Source organism: Callorhinchus milii, unplaced genomic scaffold, assembly GCF_018977255.1.
Source record: "Callorhinchus milii isolate IMCB2004 unplaced genomic scaffold, IMCB_Cmil_1.0 Scaffold15, whole genome shotgun sequence".
In the NCBI taxonomy this organism is placed as follows: Eukaryota; Metazoa; Chordata; class Chondrichthyes; order Chimaeriformes; family Callorhinchidae; genus Callorhinchus; species Callorhinchus milii.
The window spans coordinates 7256313-7282488 of NW_024704756.1; positions in this window are offsets into that span (position 1 = coordinate 7256313).

The window sequence follows — 26176 nt, forward strand, 5'->3', positions numbered from 1 at the left end:
TATAACAGTCTGTTGAATGAGTTAACAAGCACTGTTCCGAGCACAATTTATTATGCATAGATCACTGTGTATCACACATTTACATATGTCCTTTTGCTGAAGACCCTCGTTTCACATTTGTGAGTGTGGAGGACAACTGTGCACCACGCAGTGAGATAACAGCACTATGACAAAGCCCAGCCAAGAGGAAAGGGGAAAAAAAGCAATATGACATTACAGTCAGACAGAAAAAGGTGCAACGTAACATATGTACTGCCACATGGGATCTTGGTCTTGCTGTGCTTGGTGTACCTTTTTTGCTTGACATGTATGTGCTGTGTGCACTAGTGACAGCTGTTTTGTACAAAAGAGGCTTCAGGGCAACAGTGACATTTAAATTCACAGCAAGCTGCTATTTTTGTTACCTGCCTTTCATTCTTAGAGAGGACTGACTGTAAGCCTTGTGGCCGATTGCAGCCGACAGCCTTTTCCTGAAGGCACTTGTTCACAAAATCAGCAAGTGTCTCAATAAAGTACCTCAGTGGTTAGACTTCTCAGCACAGGCCAATGGACTGAACCTTTCCTTTAACGTTGGACTCCGAGCTGCAGAACACTAACCACCTCAAGTCATGTCATCAGGTTCACGGGCACCACTGCTGCAGTTTGTATGTTAGTACTTTTATTTCAACAGCCGATTCCTGCCCTGTCTTCACCGAATTGCTAACCCATGCATTTTACAGCAGGTGATGCTCAATCAGAAGCATACACCTAGACCGTGTAGCTGGCTGTAACATACACAAGGGGTCTTGATATAATTATATATATATTATATGTATATATATATAACCACAACTTGGATTGCACTACACAGCTATAACCCTGTCCCATTTCACTTTATTTTACAGAAGATGCAAACTATATATAGCATACACATAGTCAATTATTATTTATGATGTTTATGCATTACCTGGGAGGCCGGTCTGCTGGTTACAGATTTGCAGAATTGAAGCTACTTTTTATCAATATTTTTTCTCCAATTTTGTTCCCTTTCCCGTTTCCTTTTCTCTTCAATGAGTTTGACTCCATTATTTCTCTTTCCTTCTGGGTGCCCTTCCAAGGACATTAGGCTCTCTAAGGTACCTGGCTCAAGGGGACATTATTGATGTGTGAATCTAACAACGAGTGTCACAGGTTATTCAAATGTTTGTGTTTGTATATTGGGGGAGGGGGGTGGTGGGAAAGTGGAGGGGTAGGGAATCACATTCAAACCTGATTTTTAATAACGATATAGAACAGTTTGCTAAGAGTGCTGAGAGGATCTAGGAATCTGAAAGTTCCTAGACGTCTCGAAGACGTGTTAAGGCGCATATCAAATGCAAGGATTATTATTATATTATCTACCAAACCACCCAAGACCTTGAGCAGACAATTGGGGGATGAGCCCAAGAAAATTCTCACCCATCACATTTGAACCTTTAACGCATCGGTCTACTTCTGAGTTCAAATTCCAAGAGTGAAAAGACAATGTGCTAACCCGCGAGGCCCCCTCATAAAAGATTCAGGAAAATTGCTGAATTCCAATATGTTCTAAACATTTTGAAATAATCCACTACCATTGTTGCAGAAAAATGGATAGATATTAAGTTGGAGAACAATTGAGTGCACAGTGCATCATATTATATTATAAAACAGAATGCATCAGGCAGCATCAGGACTTTTGGTCCACATTACAGACATTTCTTCCAGCCACCCTCAATAATGATGGAACATTATAGCAAATAGATAATTCCATGAGAGCACAACTAATTCCAGTGTCTCAAACCCATAGCCCATATTCTTAAACACCAAGTGAACTGCAGAGATGTAGAAGTAGCATATAACGTGAATTCCTGTGCAGTATCTGTTCAGTGCTTTCTCTCTCTTTCATACACATACACAAGGGAGAAACTGACTCTTCTCATACTATTATCTTTCTGAAAACAACAGATTTTCTAAATCAAAAATTGTACTTTGCAGTTTGCCCAGTCCTGATGGATGCGTGTCTGTTGTTTTTTATTCTAAACGAATCCAAATTCAGTTTGAAGTAGAGACTGGTCTCCCTTAGCACTTTTTCCATAACCTTTGCTACTTAGTCAAGGAAACAACTTTCATTACCCATAACAGAAATATTCATGACCAGGGCATGCACTTAGGTGACATTGAAAACATTAGATTTACGAATATACAATTGCACAGCACAGTACTAATAAATGTAACATAAGGTGATTGGAATGAAATGCACAGCATGCTTCTCTGCCGCACAACACAATGTGCAAACAGTTAAGCTGTGAGGACCGAGCTCATTATTTCAGAAGGCTTGATAATTGCAAGGGAAAAATGTTCAAGAGCAGTAGCATTGCAAAGCAGAGAAGGTCTGAAAGACAGATGATCAAAAACTTCAAGTGATCGATTCACCCTACTCCTGACAGATTGGTGTTTATCAATGTTGCAAAGCCTCTAGCTCCACTCCAGGGATTTTGTTAAGGTTAACACTTCCAGCTACCAAAAAAAAAGTTCTAAGGCAAATGGGAATTGAACAGCAAAGGACAAGCCGATCTCAACTGCGGTACGATTGGCATTCAGGAGCAGAATGGGGGAATTTTCAGAGTCTGAATGCTAAAGGGAGATTTTGATTCTGGCCTTTATAGCTGATTCATTGGTGCAATTCAGAGACTACAGTCCCTCATTCAGCAGTCTCTTGAGAGCCAAATCTTCACCTAGCTTCTTAATGACATTCTTTCTGACTTGTACTCCCAGCAATGATTAAGTCTATTATTAGAAGCAGGTCTTGTCCACGCCAAAGGTACAATGATTAATGGAAAATGTTATACATAATTCTTCCTGATTCTAAAGGCACACATCGCAGTGCTGCAATAATTTGACGGAACATTTAAATATAGATCCCAATGATGATTTGATTAATGGAATAATAATTGAGCCCCAAGGCTTCTCCGATGGTCTAATAGGTAAATGCGTATCACTCTGCCAGTCAGACCCGAAGGTTCTGATTCCTGGTCTGTCCTGGATTAGCTGATCTCAGCAGGGCCAACAGCTCAGGATTCTGTAATTGGTCTGAGTGCCCTTAAGCTAGAGAACCAGATTATGTTCCTAGTTCTGGGACCTTGCTGGAATGTGTTGCTGTGAGTGAGAGAAGCACCAAGGGATCTTTAACTGTGAAGCGGAGCAGACCAGGTTGATTCGTGGAGATGGATGAATACCTTTGGAGCTTTTAATTGATTATCTTTGGAGTTCTGGGAATATGTACACACAATACTTTCCCCAAGAGATGAAGTGGGTGTTTGAAATCTAAGAAAGCACGACTGTGGAAGGAACGTGCTTGATAGGTGGATTGGGCTTTGCATTCCAGCACTGTTCTCTGCGATTAGAAACAATTATTGTTAATAGGACAAAGAAGGCATGTCCAGTTTTAAGCCAAACTACTGTGCAATGTTGCGATGTTGGGGGTGTTGGGCGGTAGAACTGATAATTATTAACTGAAATCTCAATGGTTCTCAAACGATTAGATATGATAATTATCATATTGAATTTGATATGGGTCGACTCATTTTTCACACAACACACTCTTAAACGGATAGCTGGCTGGTGGGATTTTCTGCCGGGAGGTGGGATGGGGGGTAGGGAAGAGGCACATAAAGCAAGAGAAGAGAAAGACTTGGACAGTCTTAAGAATGCTCAAATGGAAAAGATGTGTGTATTTATCTGTGTGTCAGTTTCTGAACTGTCCTATGCATTGTGCACATTAGGAGGCTCAATTTGTGTTAGATTGTACACGTCCAGATCTATGCCATCCACATTTTAGTAACTATAAAACATATGTACACAATGGGGAAATAATTACAGCTCCACTGAGGCAGAAAGATATTATGGTCTTTCAAATGTTGCCTTGCACATTTCATTGGGAGGGGAAATCTCATGCTGTGCCCTTGGAAATCAGAGGCTGGGAATCAGCTCTGAAACTGGACTGCTGTGCCCTGAAATCAAAAGAATCACTTAGTCATCAAAGCCAGGGATACCTTTAATCAGTGGCGCTGACAGAAAGATCAGCAATCACCTGTGCTTATTATCATGGGCTGTGTTGACATTCAACATAAAATGATTCAAGGTCAATGTGAAATACAAAGAGGGAGAAAAAATTCCACTTGTTATTGTATAAAATACAGTATTAGCCGAGTGAAAGGGCACAGATCAAGGACACGATTTTCCTCTCTGGTTTGCAGGCATGTGTCGCGGCATTTAATACATGTCCCAGACGTGTGTCCACATGTAGAAATTCAATCTCAATCGCACGCGTAGCTCGCTGGTTATCTTTGATCGTGCCCACCAAGGTCAATCGTACACATAACAGAAAATGCTTCTCCTTTTCCCCTGGTAAATGGCGTATCACTACTTGGCCACATTCAGGGACACTTGAGGTACATCACAACGGGTAGTCTTCGTTCAAGCAGATGAGCTTGCGGGTTTTTTTTTTTTGCCAGTCTACTCTCCTCTCCCACACTCTCCCTGTCCTGAAGGCACTGACACTAGGGTCATCTTAGTGAAGTTTTCTAATAAACTTTCTAATACGCATGATAAGTTTTTCAATAAACAATGCACCAGAAGTGCCAGATGCCCAACCAGTCGTTCTTTATGTGTAAACCAACGAGGTGCGTATTGGCAAGCTGGGCTAGTTACCTGTGGGTCACTGCATCTAAGTCTGATCCTGCGGCTCAGAGCAGAGATCAAAGCAAACACCTTCCTCTGTGTAGCTCAGCGCAAATGCTGCCCGGTGCATCTACCCAGGGAGCTAATAACTCAGTCGTACACATTTTGTGATTTACGGATGAACGAGTAATATACTGTGGCAAAATTAAGCTATATGAACTTACTTTAAAAATGTTATTGTGAAAATCTGAGGATAGCTTATTGGGAAACTTCACTTGCATGCTCGTCAGGGCTCTTTCAGACAACTCCATTGTATGAGTTGAGATTTTTTTTCTTGAACAGAACAGGATAAGGCTACAGGCAGATGGTTGCCTTGAAACGGAGGAAAGATTCTTAAGCTGCACTTCATATCCACCAGGGACAGAACCTCACTTCTTTCCATTCTTCTGACAAGTCACCTCTACTAGCACAAGTAATATCAGGAACACATGTCAGCAGGAACATACTGCCACAGTCAACTCCGCCAAGAGATAGGAAACAGAAAGACAACAGCTTTCAAGCCTGCAGCTGAATGAGCCAAGCTTATATTCAATTGAACATTCGCATGACTTCTCCTGATGCCTCGGCAGGTAAATGTAACCATCCAGTCTTTTTTTTTACATAATGCCTGATTTTGTGTCTCTCTCTTTCTAAAGCATAACAAAAGCTTTGAAAGGGTGTCTCACTTCTTCTAAGAGTGTTCAATGATAATGCTTTAAATCCTGGGACATTCCTGGTGACAGAATACGTGTCAGTGCACAGCAAAATTGTCATTGTGTGCTTTGCACGTGAGGTCATCGCAACAGACTGCTGAATGCATACTCCAGCTTTCTTCCCTCCCCGTGATTAATACAGTGGCCCTTTAAATGCATTCATCACACCAATCTCCTTAACAGCTGGAGACTGAATAGGCTTCTTGTATGTACAGTGGTACTGGAATTTGTGAAACAATCTCATGATAATGTTTAATAGTCAAGATAAGCTGGTAACCCAGGAACCAACAATGAAATATTCAGGGTGACAAGTTCATTGGTGACCACTGCCTGGCTTTAAGCCCAACCACTGGGAGAGAGGGACATTCATTCAACATGACATCGACTGAATATCAATAAGGGTGGATTTTTCAGTGATGTGGCATGGGCAGTGAGGTGGCTGGGGCAAACATCAAGAAGTGCACTGAATAGCAACAGCCCAAAGTGGGAAACTGAGGAAAGCAACAACCAATCTACACCATTTCAAGCTGAAGCATCTACAGCAAGATCCATTAACAGTTGATACTGTGTACCGAAGTCTGATAGAACAGCTATGAATCACAGCACTGTTAACCCCAGTCATTATGCTACTTGTTATGCAGTTTTTCATGGGCACTGGAAAGGCTATTTGCAATAAAAAAAAAGCAACGATAAACTGCATCGATGCACAGTTGAGTAAAATGTAATGTTCTGATTGACTGGTAAAAGCCTTTGATTAGAAGAATTAAGAACTAAACATTCAGCGTAATGGAGCAGAACATAACCTCGCATTTGGAGCATAATTCCCAACTGTTACAAAGATGCACAGCAGAAAAGTGATAGTCCATAAATAAATTCAAAGCAATGCTTTTTTTTATCCCTCATACTGCATTCCCAGTACCCTCATACTCAACTGAGAATCTGAGCTTAATATTTGCTCAGGCCTCTGCTAATGCTGCTGTACTGCCCAACGGACAGAGATTGATGAGAGATATTCTCCTTCCAAGCTACTCTCCCTGAAGTTTTTTGTTGGTCAGCTGGATGTCTGACCAAAAAGAACCCGCTTAAAAGTGTTCAAACCAGACTGAGAGTTCCACATATCTATGCTACTTGCACATGGAAATTTCTTGCAGGAACACAAACAGCTTATTTAATTCCAAGAAGTATTAGGAGTTTCACAACTAGCTTAGTTGGCCATTGAGAGCACTGTCTGGCAAATTCCCACTGCTTTTCCATCCAGGCCAACCCAACCCATTGGGGCTTTGGCTTGCATAGTTAATAGGTGAGTGCGAAGAATCTACTCTCTCTGAAGGAAAGAATCCCAACTCAACAATTCTTATAGCCCATAGCTGTGACCAGGAACACACCCTGTGGACAATTAGGAGATGATTTTTGACAGAACATTGAAACCGAGGCCTGTTCATATGTATGCTGAAGGTGCGGTAACACAATTGTTATGATAATATTATTAATAATAAACCTTACATTTGGTAGTAGCGTCATTCACATTGTGAGAATGATCCCAAACTCTTTACAGGTTATGCTGTAAAGTGCATTGACTGAGCGTTCTGTGGGCGAATTGATAAAGTGAAAAGAGTTTGTCTCTGTGTCATAACAAACAGTCCTCCACATCATTCACCTTAAATTTTTTTGCGGAATCTTGCTGCGCAAACAGCTGCAACACTTGTCTATATACTATAGTTTACAGTAATTTCCTAGGAAGAGCTTTGAGGCATTTCAACATAATAAAAGGTGCTATAGAAGTGCATGGATTATTTATTATTACAAATCTACATTCTACCAATCCAGAGAGAAGTGCACTGGAGTGTCACTGTCAAAGATGAGAACTACAGAAGAAAACACACTAAAAATAAAAACGGGACTTCAACAAAGAGAATTGTGAAATTGAATATTTTGATAGATGCTCACCTGCAAAGCAGAAAAAAAAGCAGGAAAAGATTTTTCCACTGAGAGCCAGAGATGAAAAAAACACCGCAAAGGAAAACAGATCACTTTCTAGAGAGATAAAACTCTGAATACCTCTGTTTGGCAGCCCGTTAACAGAAGATTTTAAAAAAATCTATTTTTGTGTAAATGTCGTACTGTAATAAGTTAGAATGTTGCTGAATCTGATGCTCTGTCTTTAAATTATAAGCAAATCTACACCAACACAATTATTACTGGCCTATTCAGATTGCTGGCAAAGATGTGCAGTAGAGTAACACAATTGTTCTCAACTTATGAGTTTCCTGCAAACTTGTATGGTTATATATGACAGCAACACAAAAGGTTACTATTGTATACATAACTCAAACAGCCAGTTTTAGTTTTAAACAGTGCTGCAATAATTGTCTTTTTTTCCAACTGGCTTTCACAGTAGGTTTTGTAGGTCATAATTTAGGCTTGAAATCAGCATTTGCTAGCTTGCTGGTGGATGAAAGGTGATAATATGCAGGCTCTTTACTGCTGGAAAATAGAAAATGATTCTCTGGGGTATTTTGATTAAATTTTACAGTCTGAAGGTAAAGCGAGAGAGAGAGAGAGAGAAAGAAAGAAAGGGAGTCCTCAAACCTTGGTACAATACAGCTACGGTATAAAATTGAGTCAATGATTAAAAATATATTTTAAAATTGCCTTTGTACATTGAATGGAGTGTGATCACACTGTGCTGCATGTGTCCATCTTGTGGTTTGAGAGGTGGGAAGTACACAGTACAATGAAATGTACAAGAGGAGCAGATACATTGAATCTTATAAACCTGAGATGACAATGATAGAAAAAAGGAATCTGAAACTGTGTGGGACAGTGGACATACAAAGAGCTATGGCTATGAAAGACACTTCCAAGAATAGCAATGTATAATGTCAGAGGTGCTACCTTTCACAATAAACCAATATAGCCCATAAGGATGCTGGTACCTGATCCTGCTTGCCTGCCCGCCCACCAAACCATTGTATTCTGTATTTGGAATCTGGTAGATGATGATTTCGCAAATTGTCTCTTCCCCTCTCTTCCGAAGACACTGTTTTTTGCTGGAGTACGGATTCATGGACACTGTCAGCACTATGCTAATCTCTTCTTCCCCCCCACACCCCCACTACTGTTTAGTCTTAGCTGTGAGCAATAGATATTCTGCAGCCCTGTTAACAACACGAACAAATTACATTTGGATAGCGCCTTTCACGTCATGTCCCAAGGCACTGGAGACTTCTGGCTTTAGCCATCGTGGCGTCCAGTGATGTGATAAAAGCCATCAATGAATGACTCCAAGTGACGCAGTCCATTGTTACGACAAGGAAAAGTAATCCCATTCCTTGTATTAGGTGGTAAAAGGGAGGAGAAATGATAAATGATTGGAATTCTGATAGAGATGGTTAAGATTATGAAAGGATTCAATAAGGCAGATAGATGTTCATGGGCTGTTTCAACTTGTTGGTGAGTCCAAACCAAGAGGACAAAAAATTAAGAAAACCAGTATTAGTTTAAATAGGGAATTTAGGAGGAACATCTTCATGCACAGGATAGTGAGAATGTGGAACTCACTGTGGAAGTTGTGGTTGAAACAAATAGCATGAATGTATTTAAGAGAAAACGTGATGGAATACATGAGGGAGAAGGGAATATAGAGGTTGTGGAGAAGTCGAGGCTTGTGTAGCATGGACTAGTTGGGGTAAATAGCTTCTGTCTGTGTCGTGTTACTCTATGTAATCCATGTAACTATAAGTGAATCGAGAGAGAGACGCACATTTCCTCACACTAATAGCACCAGACCTATTTTCAAAAATCAAGAATCCCATACACTTAAGCCACATACAGAAGCTGTCTGTGGGCTTCTCATAGTGGGTGGGTTTTGTGTGGGGGCATTTTGTAAGTCCAAGGTACTAACCATTTATCTTTTTCAAAAAATCCCATTATTACTAAAGAAAGAACATTTCTCCAGCACCAGCGCTGTGTGTTGTTGACTGCATTCTTTAGTCCTGTTTAGAGTTTCAAAATTGCCTTTATCATTTTCCCACTGACAGTATGCCTATCAGCAGGGCTCAGACAGCCACATCTTATTTCTAAGAGACCCTTCGCACCCATCACATAAAAATAGTCCTGCACATCACACATCTGCCTGGCTACGCTTGTTTCTAAAACCCAAAAGGTGAAAGGGCGGCACTTCAGAACATTGTTAGGGAAGAGATCTAATGTTCTGAGTTGGCTAGCCCTTTTTTTTATTAAGCAGTCTTTCATATTGTGAGCATCAGTAGTGTGAAATACTATTAAAATAAATCTCTCTCATTCTTCTGTGGTTACATTTAATGTGAGTTTGCCCCGGTAAAGAACAAATAATATAATCAAATGTCACAGTTAACTGCCTAATCCTCAAATAAGGTTCATTTATTTATGCAGGTCTATCACTGCAGAATTTCTCACTGCTAGTTTAATGCCTGTCTTTAGATGTTGCACTTATTTTCCAGATTTGAAGCCCCTCTGAAATGTCACTTATTCTATCTGGCTGCTGAATACAACATCCTTACAGAAACGCAGAACAAACTGAAAGTTCAAGTGTCCAAATCTGAACAACCACATATAAAGATTACTTAAGCGAGGAAAGATTCACAGCTATTTGTACCCTGGGGAATCTCAGTATCACATCTGGAACCTCAACTCTGAGGACAAATCAAATCTAACCATTTTATATGGAGAGTAACGCATTGAAATGCATTACAAAACATCTGTCATTAACTGTTCGGAGCATTAAAATTGGCATGTGCTGTTCTGTTTTGAGCAGGTGGAATGATTTTTGGGCCACGTTTTGGCTAGAACCTGAAAACCGGTGTCAATACTCTGGCTGTCAGTTCAGATGTTCCGTGTACAAGTAACTGGAGTTGAAATTCCGGCCTCTGGTCAGGGGGCTTCTTTCAGGAGCTTCATTTTCTTTCAGCTTTCATTGCTTTGTGGAAATATCACTAATGCCATCTGACGATCGTAATGGTTTTCTTATGGAATCACAAAGCTGGCTGAAGACTGTACTGACTGGACTTCAACATCTATATTTCAGTATTGGCTAGCCAAGAACAACATCAACTCCAGCAAATCCACATCTCCTGGGACCATGAGTGCAGCCCCGTCTCAGTCTTGTCATTGAAAACAAATTGGAAAGTCTGGATCTAATGATTTCATATAGGCCGTAATAATGGTTATTGACCTGTTTTAAATAGCGCATTAAAGTTCAAAGACTTATCCTTTCTCAATCAGTCTGCAGTTCCCAGAGCTCATATAAATCTATAAACTTAGCACAAAACACCGTGAACCACTTTCGGCTAGGTCCACAGGTCCAAGCACACAAGTGTCAACTCAAGAATCCATTACCTACGCAGGAGCATGAGGCAGGGAGAGGGCACCAGTGCAAAATGCGCCTGTAGTTGCAGCAATAAATGCAACAGATTCAACAGAACAGCAGAGTGCAGTTTCCAACCTTCGATCCCCAGATCTCAACGGATGTCTGTAGTGACAGACTGAAGAGAAGCCAGGATGTGGAGATGAATGTTCATGACTGTGAGCTGGAGGAACAGTGCGATGACTGAGAAAGGACAAAGCGGTCGATAATTGTGGTTCCAAATTAAAATTAAACACATATTCTGAATTACCAGAAATGATTTGTAATTAAAACTAAAAGACTTGGAATATAAAATACTATATCTTTCTTTGTTTACGGTACTGTGAAGTTAAATCGATACTGTTATCACTCTAAACCAAAACCATTTAACAACTGGTTCGGTTGGTAGCATTCTTGCCTCTAGGTTATCAGGTTGTAGATTGAAGCTTCATGCCACGGACATTTTGCTCACCATTGAAACTCACGCTCAAAAAGAGTGTTTGGGGGCTTGCTGCATTGTTGGAGGTGCTGTTCTTCAGATACAACATTAAATTGGCTGCCACATTTCCCAATAAAATATACAGTCAATTCACTTTACAGTATATTCTGGAAACACTTAATACTAATAATAATCCTTACATTTGATATAGTGCTTTTCATGTCTTCTAGACGTTTCAAAGCACTTCACAGAATATGCTGTAAAGTGAATTGACTGTATATTTGTGGGGGAAACGTGGCAGCCAATTGCGCACGGCAGTGTCCCACAAACAGTCGTGGATTGAAAATTACCAATTTATTATTGTTTTTGGAGAGATTGTTATTAGGCGTGTGGAGTAAGGAAACTTGTCCAAGGTTTCGCCCTGCCAGAAATTGAACCCAGGTGTCTTGTTTGCAAGGTGAGTGCTCTAACCACTGTACAGGACTCCACGCTCGAAACGTCTTGAAGACATGATAAGGTGCTATATCAAATGCAAGGATTATTATTATTTATTATTACAAAAACTGAGGCTCTATTTGCCTGTTCAGTTGGACATTAAGGAACCCATGATTCTGTTCGAAAGAAGTGTCCTTGCCAATAAGCCAACAGTTAAATTGGTTCCTGGGCTATGTGTGGGACATAGCAGTGTATAGACTGGCTGCTGCATTCACCTACAAATACACAGCCACTACACTTAACAATATTTATCATGAAGCTCTTTGTGATGTTTTGACATGATTAGGCACTACATAAGTACATTTATAATAATAATAACTGTAGATTGGCATTCTCTGGAATGCACAATATTACTGGGGCTGTTCACATATTTTTTTAGTAGCAGCTAAATGCACAAATCCTCTCTTTGCACTCAGAAGGCGGAAAGCCACAGCCTAGAATTGTTGCAGAAGAAAAATAACCCTTGTTCACCAAAGTTAATAGGAATCGATAGCATCTGCAGCAAGAAGATTGTTCTCTTTATAAAATAAATAGTTTGGCATTTACAAAATCTGCACAAAATGCACAAGGCTGTTTCTAGGGCGATTTAAGACGATTCTTCCACACAGTCATTATTTCTTCAATAAAACGTTGTATACGTCTACATATCCAAAACACCTACCTGCCATAACCACAGCACTGGAGCGTGTTTGTACAAAGCATTCCTTCCGCTGGCATATCAATTAGTGCAGTTCACTGCTACTGAGGTTAAGCCAGGGGAAATGCCTGTCTAACTGGTTTTAACTGATGATGATTGAATTCAATCTAGGCCGTGTTTATGAACAAATTAAACTAAATGTGCAAATTATGCAATGAACTCATGTTTATTCAATAGATTTGCACATTTAAAGTACCTCTGGTCTTGAGGATTTGGCTAATATGAATTCCACTGTCCTATGAATTACTGTATGAACACACTCCATACATTCCCTCAGTCTACTCCACATCATAACTAAGTTATCAACCAGGGGTGTAAAGAATAGGAGACGGCATGAATAAATAATATGAATCGTTCTTGCATTTCATGTAATGCTTTATCACTTCAAGACGTCTCAAAGCCCTTAATGCCATGAGTTACTTTGAAGTGGGGTGAATGTTAGTTACATGGAAGGCAAAGGCAACAGCTAATCGGAACTAGTCATGTCTCATATACAACAATAAGATATTGTTGTATATGCCCATAAATGGGCACAGAAAAACAATTTGAATGAACAGATCAAGATGTTAACCAGTTCCATCTCATATCTACCAATTGGCTTTACCCCATATAATCCTGAATTGGAAGTGACTGCGGTTATATTTAAAACTACATCCTTTCAATTCCCAATGATGTGAATGGGAACTACAGTTTTGTGACTACACTGCATTGACAGTATGAAAATAACACCAATGCAGAACCATATTCTGGGGGTATTTGAAGCAAAGCAAATCATTATTAGATCAAGATTATTAAAGGCAATACACTGGGGCTCTAAAACTTTACCTATTGACTCTCGTCAGCTCAAAAAGCAATAGCCTCATAATCCTTCCTCTCAATGCTTGAATTTGGCTTCTAATCTGATTTGCTTTTAAAAATCTTGTGCTGTGTATTTACTCCATGATCGATTTCTATTTTAGTTCCTGTCCCCATCCTGAGATCACTTTCCTGCGAGTCATACTTTTTAGCTCCTGTCAAAAATAAATGAGTTCTGAGATCTGCACTTCAGCGCTTCAAACTACTTGCCATCAGAGAAGTGCCTCAAGTCAAAGTGTATAGTCTGTTGTCCTTACATTGCCACATCACATAGTCTCTGCCTTTGCACTTTGTCTGCCTTATCTTGTAAGACTGTGTTTTTATACTGCTGGCATAAGGGAGAATAGAGCATGACGTTAAATAAAAGGTCCTGAAAAATTATCTTTACCATTTTTTAATGCTTGATGATCATCCATTAATGTGAAAATTAACTTTAAAAATTTAATCTAAGCTAAAATATGCAGTCATGAATATCTTTCATTATTGCTGCATTCCTTCACTAGGTTTTGAAGTCAAAGGAATACTCCAGGGAAAGGTTACAGAATCATGCTTGTGAACCTTATCCCATCACTAACAATAAGTGCTGTGAATCAAATTCAGTTCTTAACCTATGTCCTAGTTATTGTAGTTTGCCAGTAGCTGTTTAGAAGCATAAGAATGTACATGACTGAAAAAAAATGTAACAGTCGGTCTCATTAGCAAATATCATCCCTTCCTATCCTGCATATCCCCCAATCAAAGCATACTGAGATGCTACCCTGTGTGAAAAGTGCTGTATAAGTATTTTGTTATTCCCCTCCCACCATTAAAAAAATCCTCTCAAATTTCCTCTTGAAACTTCCTATTCTATTTCCTACACTGCTCCTCTCTGCAAACTGTTCCCATGTAACTGGACATCACTTCAGCACTGAGATGGCTCCTGAACTAAAATAACTCTTCTCTCTTCCTACCCAAATATCTCCCCAACTTTCATGATGGACCCAGACTCATACACCTCTAATCTTAGCCTCAATGAGGCTAGATTATTCATCATAAGACAGGGATGTTCCCCGCATAAATTAAACATTCATTAATAGTGGAATTGGAAGAAGCTAATAAAACATTATTAGAGGAAATGCACAGTTAACAGTTCCTTTATTTTATTCAGCACGTGCTGCAGTGTTAAAAGTCAGGGCAGCAGGGAGTCAGTAAACGGTACTGCCATGTGTTACCATGTATACCAGTCTGGAAATAACAAGGGAAGGCAGGAGCAGTTACACAATCTGATATGTGATTGATACACAATCTGGGGACGCAAGACCAAAACAATCAAAAGCAAGTCTTGCTTCCAAATTTTACCTGAAAATAGGTGGTATCATCACCTGGACTACTATTTTAAAGGTGTCAACTTTAATAAACAGTCACAATTGGAGTGATGTGATAGTGAAAATAGACTAGAATGAAAACATATTAAAATTCTATGCTCTGACAATTCTGGTCTCCAAAAGGAGAGGAAATGACCAATTCTGCAATGTTTGAAACCCTGCTTACACTACAATGTACTCACTGGTTAGATTGTGCATTGGCATAAATGGTACAAGTCAAACGATCACAAATTCAATTTCCCTTTTTAAAATGCTTCGGGAGTATGTGTTCTTAAAAATTATTTTAGTAATAAATCTAATTTCCACAGGTAAGAAAGGTTTAATTACCACATTTCAGTTGTCTGGTAGCCCTAGAACATAATGAATGTTATCCAAGTCTCAAAGATAGGAATTAAAGTATTTGAGTTGCTGGGGAAAGTCTAATAAGGGGTTACCTAATTTGATTATGTTAACTCTGTGTAATTAGAATCATTTCATGTGTTATCTTTATTACTCTAATGACTTTCCATCCATCTTTCAGACATAGGGTTGATGAATGTTGAATTTGCAGCAAACTGCTATTGTTCATTTAAGTCAGTTTACATACAAAAATGATTATTGCACTTTCAAGTTAGTTTACATATGCAATTGGCCAATATTTTAATGTCATCTTTATTAGTTCAACAGATTTACCATTTCATGTGTTTTTCTGCTGACAGCAGTTCTTTTTTTTAAATCATATTGAACCTTCTGTAGACACCGATGTTGATGCCATTTCTTTTGTTTCTTCTACACTTTGTTCAGTTATCACAAAGCAATAAAAAATGGTGCTTTTGATATATTGCTTTATCATGCTCTGAAATCGCCTCAAAGCGCTTCACAGGATTTATTGTAAAGTGCAACGACTATTTATAATAATAATAATCCTTGCATTTGATATAGCGCTTTTCACGTCGGGAGGACGTCCCAAAACGCTTCACAGAACACACTGTAAAGTGAATTGACTGTATATTTGTGGGCGAACGCAGCAGCCAATTGCGCACAGCAATGTCCCACAAACAGTCGTAGATTGAAAATGACCAATTTATTATTGTTTTTTTTGGAGGGATTATTATTAGGGCTCTGTGTGGAGTAAGGAAACTTGCCCAAGGTTTCGCCCTGCCTAGAATTGAACTCAGGTCTCTCGCTTGCAAAGCGAGTGCTCTAACCACTGAGCTACGGGACTCCATTTATTTATTTATTTGTTTATTTGTCGACAAAAGTGGCAGCCAATTTGCACACACTAATGTTCCATAAATACCCATGAGGAATGAACAATTTTATCTGGAGTAATGTTAGTCAGGACACCAGGGGAAAAATTCCCTTTCAGTATAGCCCCTCTAAGAAAACAGCTGCGCTCTTCCCCCCGCATTGTATAAGAGAGTCAGCCTAGACTAGAAGCTCAAAGTTCCAAACTGGGTAAATGTCTCTTACCAAATAGTCCAATTACCAAAGCAGTTGTTTTGTTGCTTTGTTATTTCTTCTCACTTTCCCCATGTTATATATAGAAGGGAATACACAATGGGGTGAGTGAAATATCATATTCATATGCTGTATAAATGAAGATCAATCATACAGTTATACTGTGTAGTTTACTGTTTAGTCTATTATTTCCCACTACTCTCTTCCCCCCATGCCCCAACTTTCACCCTCCAAAAGGCACTGACTGCTAATAGGACATGGTTCCTTGGCATTCTTCATCGGTGGAGATAGGCAGTGCGTGTTGCACAATTTCACAATGGAAAGGTTCACTGCCACATCCAATACTATTCTGACCAGATAGCCGTACACTTATGCTTTGCAGCAAGGTTCAGTGGATAGCAATCGAGAAAGGCAAGCCTGGCCAATTTCTCCCTTTCTCGGGAGATGTACAGAAACCTAATGTCGCATTCATATATACTTCTACAAGGTTCTTATAAATGCACTGTTTAAGAAAGACCCTTGTACACATTGTCCATGAAAAAGTTTTTGCAAACGTACCCACTGTTTGGGGAATGAGAAGAGAATGGAAAGCTGTGTATCTTCATCATAAGTTAAATGTGTCAGCCCCTTATGTGTTTAATGGTTGTTTAAAACATAATGGATATTAAAACTATTTAGAGTCTTGGCTGAGCTCTCTATCCATCAGGTAGCAGCTATATGGGCTTCCAGATTAACTCTGGGTTAGTGAATTGCAGATGATTGAGATTCTGCTGTAGAAATCTCATGCTTCACTGAAGTGCCACTAAAATGTGGTACGCCCTCATTGTGCACACAAAAGGTTCCAGCAATGCGTGAAAATCTTTTTTCTGAACCATTTGAATATTTCAAGGTGAGTTAAGATGTGCTGCTCGCTGCAAACATTACACTGGATGGACAAATGCAGCTGCCTCAGTCATTGGTAAAGAATGGCATGGACAAAAGTTAACAGCAAAATGACTGAACACATTTGTAGGACAAAATCTGAGGAAGTGAAAATCAGATGCACAGAAGAAATGTCCCCGGAGAAAATTAGCACAGGCATCTCAGACTTTTTAGTATGATTGAGCCGTTCCTCTGTAAATGTCAAATCTCTGTCTTCTCCCATCAATCCTTGTGATGTGTTCTTAACATAATGTCTTTGTCTTTCACCAGACACTTACAAACAATAATCAGTAAAATATTTAAACCTAACAAATCTCGTCCAGAATCCCAGGAGCTAACCTGCAAGCTGGAACTTTATTAAAGTACATTTGCAAATGGAGTCATGGCATTTAAAGTGAAGTAAAAGCTGAATTCTATCACGACTTTGGGGATTTCTAAAATCTTATCTGCATTTTGCAGGTCCCAGTGTTAACACGCTTTCTCGTACAATACTCGGAGTTTGAAATCAAATGTGACCTTGAATGGACAATAATGTTAGAATGTTATAATCTCTCCCAAAGAGAAAACAAATCAAGCATATGTGTCAGTCTGAATGAAACATCATTTACTGCTCCATCTCATTTCTTAATTGTTTTTAAAAGTTAAGTTAGCTAAAGCTGGGAAAAGAAGTTTCTCTCCCTCGATGCAATTTTTTTCAACGTTCAAACGATAAAAGGTTTGCTATTTTACATTTTTAATCTATGCTTGCTACTGGCCATTGGCAGGCATCTGCTGAGGGTTCTGGTTTGCCTACCGCTACGAATATGTCATTCCATATTGATGTATATCTGCCTCTGTCACTAGATAGTCTATTAGAATATCCAGACAGTTTCAGTTCTATGGGGGAAATGCACATGCTCTTCATTCAACTTTTTTTCAAATGCTTCAATGTAAAACATCTGCTGCCACTTTGACTTGATTGACAGTAGAAGCAATCTGTCAATTCTCATTGTCATTCGGAAAACGTGATGGCTGCGCACCTTTTTAAGCATTTAAGCATTGAGTAAGCCAATTTGGTACCTTGCATTGTGCTCTCTGTACATATTCAATAGGGTTATATTTACTTGTCGGAATGGAGTCAATCCACTATGGCAGTCTCAGTAATCCGGTTCAACATCAACAACAACAACTTTCAATTATATAGCGCCCTCCACAAAGGGTAGCATCTCAGAGCACTTAAAAGTTCCTGAGCTAGGTGGGTCTGCAGTACTCCAGGGCACTGCAAGTGACAGACAAGCCATCCTGGCATATTTGCAGAATTTAGAGCAGCAGACCACAGTGGGAGCAGGGATTTTTTCCACTCAGCTCCTGTTAACCCTGCAAGCCAAAGCCCTAACTAGTAGGGGAGTCCTAGATGGACAAGGAGTGGTAAGCTTGCCAAAAATAGTCTCAATGGCAAGGGATGCATTTTTAGCTGGGTAGATTCCAGCAGTACCCCCATCGCACACTGAGGGGTCCACAAGCCTTGTCCCTGCCAATCTGTGCCTAATACTCTCCGGAATTAGGTAAATCAGTATGTCCTTCCAGGAGGAGACCCGCACACTCCATTCCAGACATGGGGATTTCCATGCGGAGTAGATGGCATAGTTCTGTGAACCTCTCAGTTAAGTTCGGATTCTTTTAATGTGTCAGACACTTGGCTGTCCAAAGAAAAATTATCGTTACATACCCTATTATGTAAGCCAAATTAATTCAACATACTTCACTCTGATGTTCACTGCAGCAGTTCGCCCTTGCTGAGATCACTTCTGATTAGGAACAGAGAACCATAGGAATGCACAGGGCTGGAAGAGAATATTGCAGTCCATCTGGCTACTCCCTAAGCAAAACTATTCATATGCTACTCTATCTGCCATACCTCTCAATTGATTTCTTCACTGTATAGCTACTTAATTCCCTCTCGAGCTTGCTGTCACATCTGCCTCCACCACTCTAGGTATTCCAAAGGACAGGGGGCTCTGACTGTATTGAGCAGATCAACATCTTGGGATGTCTTCCCGACGTGAAAGACGATATATAAAGGCAATTTATTGTTGGTGGTGGTAGTAACTGAATGCTCCATCTCAAAGAATAAACACATGATGTGTCCCGCCCCATAGAATAGCATGTTCTGTTCATGCATTACACGATAGCATGGATGCACAATTCTCCACACCATGAAATAAGTGGGACAAGGCACGATAGTGGAGCCTGAGGGAATGCTCGAATAAGGAATAACTAAAGAAGCGAGGGAAGCATTTTAAAGGAGATACTCTTTTCTGCATTCACCTAAAAAGAGACTCTAAGCTTTAGCCCAACCTAGATTTAATACGCAGAATACTCCAACCTCTTAGACAGGATCACTTTTATCTTTCTGTCTACACATAGAGCAATACTAATTTTCAAAGTGTGTGCATCCCACTCAGTGTGAGTAGGCTCCGGTTGCTGAGGAAATATTGTTCACTCTCTATTGTCACAGATTGTGCTGTCATATTGCTTCCTGCCCATGGAAACCTAGAACTCTTTGGAGTTTAAAATTCAAGCTTTACCTTTAACCAGACCAGGGATAATCATCGACAGAGTGAAACCCTACTTGTGTTTAATCAATTACAAAAAAAGCTTGCATAAACCATAATTTCTAAAAATATATAAGTTTCTCAAAGAGCTTTACACAGCTTGAAAACCTTGCCAGCAGTCACATCGCCCGGTGATAAGTGGCTTCCAGCAATTCAATGAAATCATTAAAAAAAATTAACACTAGGATCTAGATACTGCTGAATCTTCTGTGTATTAAACAGGCGCTGGACAGAACTTGGGTGTTTCCGTTTATTATAACACTTAAACTGCAAAAATCATAGCCCCGGAACGCTCCTTTCTCTAGATTCCATTTCCACAATTCAATTGAGCTTTAAGCACAGACCTGACGAAGCAACTATCTTTCAAACGATAAGTACCTCCCAAACTCCACTTTCAGATTAGTGCTGTAGGTTAGCCACACATCATTGCCCCACAGCCTCGCAAAGAGATTAGTGTCAGCTTCTCAGGATGTTATCTGCATCATCAAAAATGATTCGTCAAAAAGATTATCTAATTAAACATTTTCTTCTTTTGGAAACTAAGTGACTGAATGCTTGAAGAGATTTTTATTTCACTGAGAAACTACAAGACTCCCCGGCTCATATAAAATGGGCAGCACCTTTTCTGACCAAGATGCAGAGAGCCTGAAGGTCTATTTAGAATTACTTCACTTGAGTTGATTCTAAGTGATTCCTTCCCCCCCAACTACTCTCATGTGAGATGCAGACTGAATGGGCAACCAAATAGGCTCACACTTTGCATTAAATCTGGAAACGAAACCTGCCTCTTCCGCTTACCAATTGTTTGGGCACCACTTGCGATTCTAAGCCACTGCTTTGCGGAAGCAGTGAGCTGCACGTTATCAAATATGATGTGCCACAGTTATAAGGGGAGCGCAGATTGCTGGGAGTTAGTTGCAGCTGTTGGGCATATCACAGCAATCAGTATAAAATGCACTACAAGTGTCCAAGCAGCTCCTTGTGCAGTTCCATTCAAACCAGCCCCAGAGAATGACAAGAAGAAAATCTGCAGCCTTTGCATACAGAGTACATTAACTCCACCATCCAAAAGCACCCATTGTAAGAGGACTGCTTTTGAGCTACATTATCGACTGTATTCCACTTGTGCAGGACTCCAACTCAGCGTTTGTCAAAGAGCCATAAACCTTCCACTTTCCTATCATGTCAAAATATCATAAGGTGACTTGCAGTTAAAAGCCATCAACTGTATTGACTGTGTATTTGAGCTTTGCCTCCGGTAACTGCCCTCCCAGGGCACTTCTTCATTCCATCTCCAGAGGCAAATGCTTCTGTGTCAGGAGGACAACAGGTCAACCCTGTTGTCTACAGGTGGCCTGGCTGCCATGCGTTTGTGACGGAGAGCAGGTTAAAATGTCAGCTTGCCCCCTGCAGCCAGTTTGTGGCATTACAAGCCTGCCCAGAGTGGGGTGGAGTGGGGTGTGCAGCACAGTCTGATAACTAATGTCACCATGTTGCAACAACTGCACATGTACAAAACAAGCAGTCATGGAGATGTTCGCAAATTGCACTCAGCACTACCCGAGTCCCCAAGTCTTATCTCCAGCAGAGCATACATTATTACAAGTTCTATTTGATACCAACTCTAAATTCTTGTGCAAACTAAATGCAGCATGAAAAATAATTATCTGCTGAATCACAGTGCAGAAGAGAGAAGCATAATAAGTCACAATACTGCGTGTCTGATGGTATTGTGTTTAATGAATTTGCTTTCATTTTAAAACTGCAGAATGTTCAGCAGTTAATAATTCTAGGACATTTGGACATTGCTGTGTGAAAATCTGCTGCCACATTGCCAACAAATACTTTACAATACATATCACATTAGGTGCGCTGAAATGTCCTACTGATATAAAAGGTGCTATATCAAGTGCAATGAATATTATTTTTTTATTATTATCATCAAGAGTTAATCAAGATAATTCTTGTAAAACTTTTGCATTGATGTTCACCAATTCCTTCAAGTTAGTTCCCTCAATGTGGTTCCCAGCACTCGTTTTTTTTTAAACAGAATATATTCAGGAATTTTACAGAACTAGTTACAATAAAACAAATCTATCTATGTTAATGTCTCAAATTCTTTTAATGATCTGAATTTTAAAATCAGCATTGACTCATCCTCCAATCTCAAAATGACTTTAATGTCCTTTCAATGGATTTCAACCTTATTAAAGTTCCATTGTAAAAATAATTCCCAGTAATGGCAGCACGATAAAATACTGTGCTAGTCTAGAAACTATTAACAATTCAAAAGTACTAGGACAATTCAGTTCTGCAAAAGATTAGCCCTGGAGGTCAAACCTGCACAATAATTAAAAACGTGTCAAAATGTATTGCTTTAATGAAGTTTAGATATAGCAGAAATGTAAGCTTTGATGTGAGAATTGATCAGAATTGAACATGAAATATAAAATGACGCCTTATATGTAACTGGTAAATTTCTTTGTTGCTAGTAATTGTAGAAAAACTCCCCAAATTGTTTTCTTTCTTAAAAATAATAACCAAACGGTTGTTGCAATAAGACTGGGTATCATGTTAGTAGCAATGATGTGAAATTTTACAAAACACAGCAAACAATCCTCTGTTATCACACATGTTCTAAACTATTTTAAATAACTCCTAGACTATTTTTGAACATGTTTAGCTTGTGAAGGAAAGCCAATTGGCTAAAGGATACCATTCTATGAATTCCTCAGCCGCTTCACAAAGCAATCCCCCCTTGAAGAAAAAAAAGTACTTGATGTGCACAAAGGTGTTAAGAGAACATACATTTTCCCTTTGCCTCGAATTCAGGATTTTAGTGAGTCAGATGATGTCTCTACTCCATCACTCAAAAACGCTCTTCATACAACAATTAATTTAATTGATGTTCTCTAGTAATTCAACTCTTTTACCTCAGGACATTGGTGAAACCAATTTTCAACATGACTGAACAAAAGGACCAGTTAACTATAGAGTTAGGATTATAGATGATCTGGATATTCATGTTCCTGCTGCTATTGCAGATGTGACCACTTACCTATGGAGCAGATGGGGAATCAAATCTGTGAACTGTCTGGTCCGGGATGCCATATGACATATACAATACCCCTAATAGCATGGTTTGCTGGAAGTCTGGTTCCCATAACCAGACACAAGTCACCCTAGAACATCTGCTGTAACTGGTCCATAAAAACGACCTTGTTTCTCAGAAGTGGCAACCCATTGCTGACTAGTCCAAACTATCATTTTTCATATGCAAACCTGGCCAGTTGATTTCATACTCAACCTTGGCTGTACCAATAATAATAATCCTTCATTTTGCATAGCACCTTTGGTGTCTGGAAGACACCCCAAAGGGCTTCGCAGAACAAATGGAATCATGGAGCCGAATTTGTCGTTTGCTTCTCTTTAAACGTTACCAATAGCTTTGAGCAAGTGGAAAAAGGCAAATGAAATGAACATCGCCAAGGAGTGAGTGATGCATCAGTTTCCCAATTGAAAGGATGTCACATTACCTGGGCTTTTCAGATGGAGCCAAACAGATATGAAACTCAAGGACTGCATGAGCTTTGCATCAATAGATTGCTTCATATTAGGTTTGTGTCAATAGATTGCTTTATGAAACCCATTTTAAGAGTATGGCTTCTGAGAAGGAGAGAACATTACAGCTGTTCCCAAATTGCAGACTTTGTAGAGAACGGAGTTTAGGCAAGTACTATACCTATATTTCACCCACAAAATATACAATCAATTCACTTTACAGTATATTCTGTGAAGTGCTTTGAGATGCCTCAAAGACATGATAAGGCGCTAAATCAAATGCAAAGATTATTATATTCTTATTTTATATTGAGCTGTAAGATGTTGAAAAATGTTGACTTTCTTGTAGATAGTGCAGTGCCAATACTTGTTGGTTAAATACAGGATATGCAATGGGGTTTGGCATTTACTGAAAGGCAAACCACCAACTGGCATCAAGTCTGTTGGGCTTATCAATTATGTAGGCTTGTCTCATTGGATTATTTCTCAGTGAAGCGCCAGGCCTTGTATATTATTTATATTCCATATTGTTGGGGGAATTTATGTTAAATGCACTGTTGATTCATCAGAATGGTTGAAGAGATAATTTGTGCCTCTGTGCAGAACCAAGCTCTCACAAGGTCAGAGCATATATAGAAGAGTCTGATTCAGCACCGAGCTCCCAGAACTCACTGATTTACCCAAAACTCTAAAAAGTTTCCAATTAAAACTGAGTAGTTCTGAATAATACCATCAATTCACTGCCATTTTGTCCTCACTCTCCAATTTTCTCCATTTTCTCAGCTGAAATATTTGATCCTAAATTCAACCTAGTTTAAATATGAAAATGCAGTCACTACACTGTATAATAAATCCTGTGAAGTGCTTTGAGATTTCCTCCCGATGTGAAAAAGCAATGTCAAATGCAAGTATTATTATTATGGCCTGCTATAATAATAATACTTGCATTGAGGAAGAACTTCTTCACTCAAAGGGTGGTGAATGTATGGAACTCGCTACCCCAAAGGGCTGTTGACGCTCAGTCCTTGAACATATTCAAGACTGAGATAGATAGATTTCTTATTGCAAAAGGGATTAAGGGATATGGGGATAAGGCAGGGTTAGGTTATTAGCTGGAGTTAGATTAGAAGATCAGCCATGACTGAATGGCGGGGTGGGCTCGAAGGGCCGAATGGCCTACTCCTGCTTCTACATGTTATGTTATGTTATGACCAGGTGGATTTTTTTAAATGTCTGTCCCACTCCCTACAAAATGCACAGCCACTTCCCTCTACAGTAAATACAGTGAAGTGGATTTAAGATGCTTTGATGATGTGGCAAGACGTTATATTACATACAAGCTTATTATTATTTCTGGCCTATTGTCTTTTTCTGGGGTGTGTCCTCCAAGCTCTGGCAGCTCTTTAGTACAGAGCCCAAGTGGCTATTCTTTATATGTGGTTTTAGTCATTGTCTGCAAGCTATGGAGGCATTACAGACAAGCCTCTTGTGATTCTCAAAGCATACTTTCCAGCCTGGAGCACCAGACACGTAAAACACGCTATGAGAATCTCAGCATTATTCAGTATAATAATAATAATAATAATAATCCTTGCATTTGATATAGCGCTTTTCACGTCGGGAGGACGTCCCAAAGCGCTTCACAGAACACACCGTAAAATGAATTGACTGTATATTTGTGGGCGAACACGGCAGCCAATTGCGCACAGCAATGTCCCACAAACAGTCGTAGATTGAAAATGACCAATTTATTATTGTTTTTGGTTTTGGAGGGATTATTATTAGGCGTGTGGAGTAAGGAAACTTGCCCAAGGTTTCGCCCTGCCTGGAATTGAACTCAGGTCTCTCACTTGCAAAGCGAGTAGCATAAAGGACAATTAGAACTTAGAAATTGGGTGGATGATAAGAGTCGAATGTTTATTATTGTGCAAAGCAATCATCGAATCAAGTATTGTCTCACTTACCCACAAACTCCAGTGATACTGACCATTGATATTGGCTAATTACTATCTCTAATCTACAGTATAATGCACTTTTCAAGCATTATTCCTGCATCAACTCAAACAGTGCAAATGATACTCAAAGAGGTCCATTATGAGTCAAGTCTTTAGAAATAGCAATATACTGGAGTGCTTTTATTGTGGAACTTCACTATTTTAAATACAACAAAAGAAGACTGCTATTTGTGGAAATCTCATGTGATATAAAGTCTTCTGTATACACAGAGGTCCTCAGCTATTTTTTCCCAACACAGTGCTGGTACTAATTAGATACTCAGAGATGTCAGAAAACTGGTAAGAGTAGAAAGTGGATTGTCATGCTTGTGTAGCAGGAGAACGCTGAGATTGGGGTTAAAGCACAGTTAGGGCAGAGTAATAGGATTTTTATGCTATAGCTGACCTAAGCATTTGTTTTTGCTACTGGGCGTACAGAGAAAAGAAATATTTTATTCTCTCCAATCGCATCCCTCACTTTGATGATCACTGCAAGCAAGCAAACGGAAATTTATAATGAAATAAAAGTGCTCCAGTTTGAATTGCTGTCATTATTTCATCCTGACTGCTTCTGCTTTGGTTTATCTTTATCACAGTAATTTATTTAACGAAGGCTGCCACATCTTGTGAATGCTACCAGTTCACAGCTACAACAACAACAACAACAAGATTCCATTTATAAAGCGCCTTTCACGTCAGGAGGACGTCCCAAGGCGTTATCTAACTCAATCTAAAGCTAAACCTTCCATATGATAACCAGCAGATTTCAAATATAAAAGCTACTGCACATGTATCCAGCAGCATTACAATTTTATCGATGTTTCACATGCAATTATGAGTTTACATGAAACAAAGGTGGATGCATTTTACTGCTTTCCACAGTTCTTAAAAAGAACCAACTACCAACTGGTGAAGAGTAATTCTATGCAATAAATTGAAGCTATTGTATGCAGTGGTCCCTTCAACCATGAGAAACAATGAAGACAGTTCCTCTTTCTAAA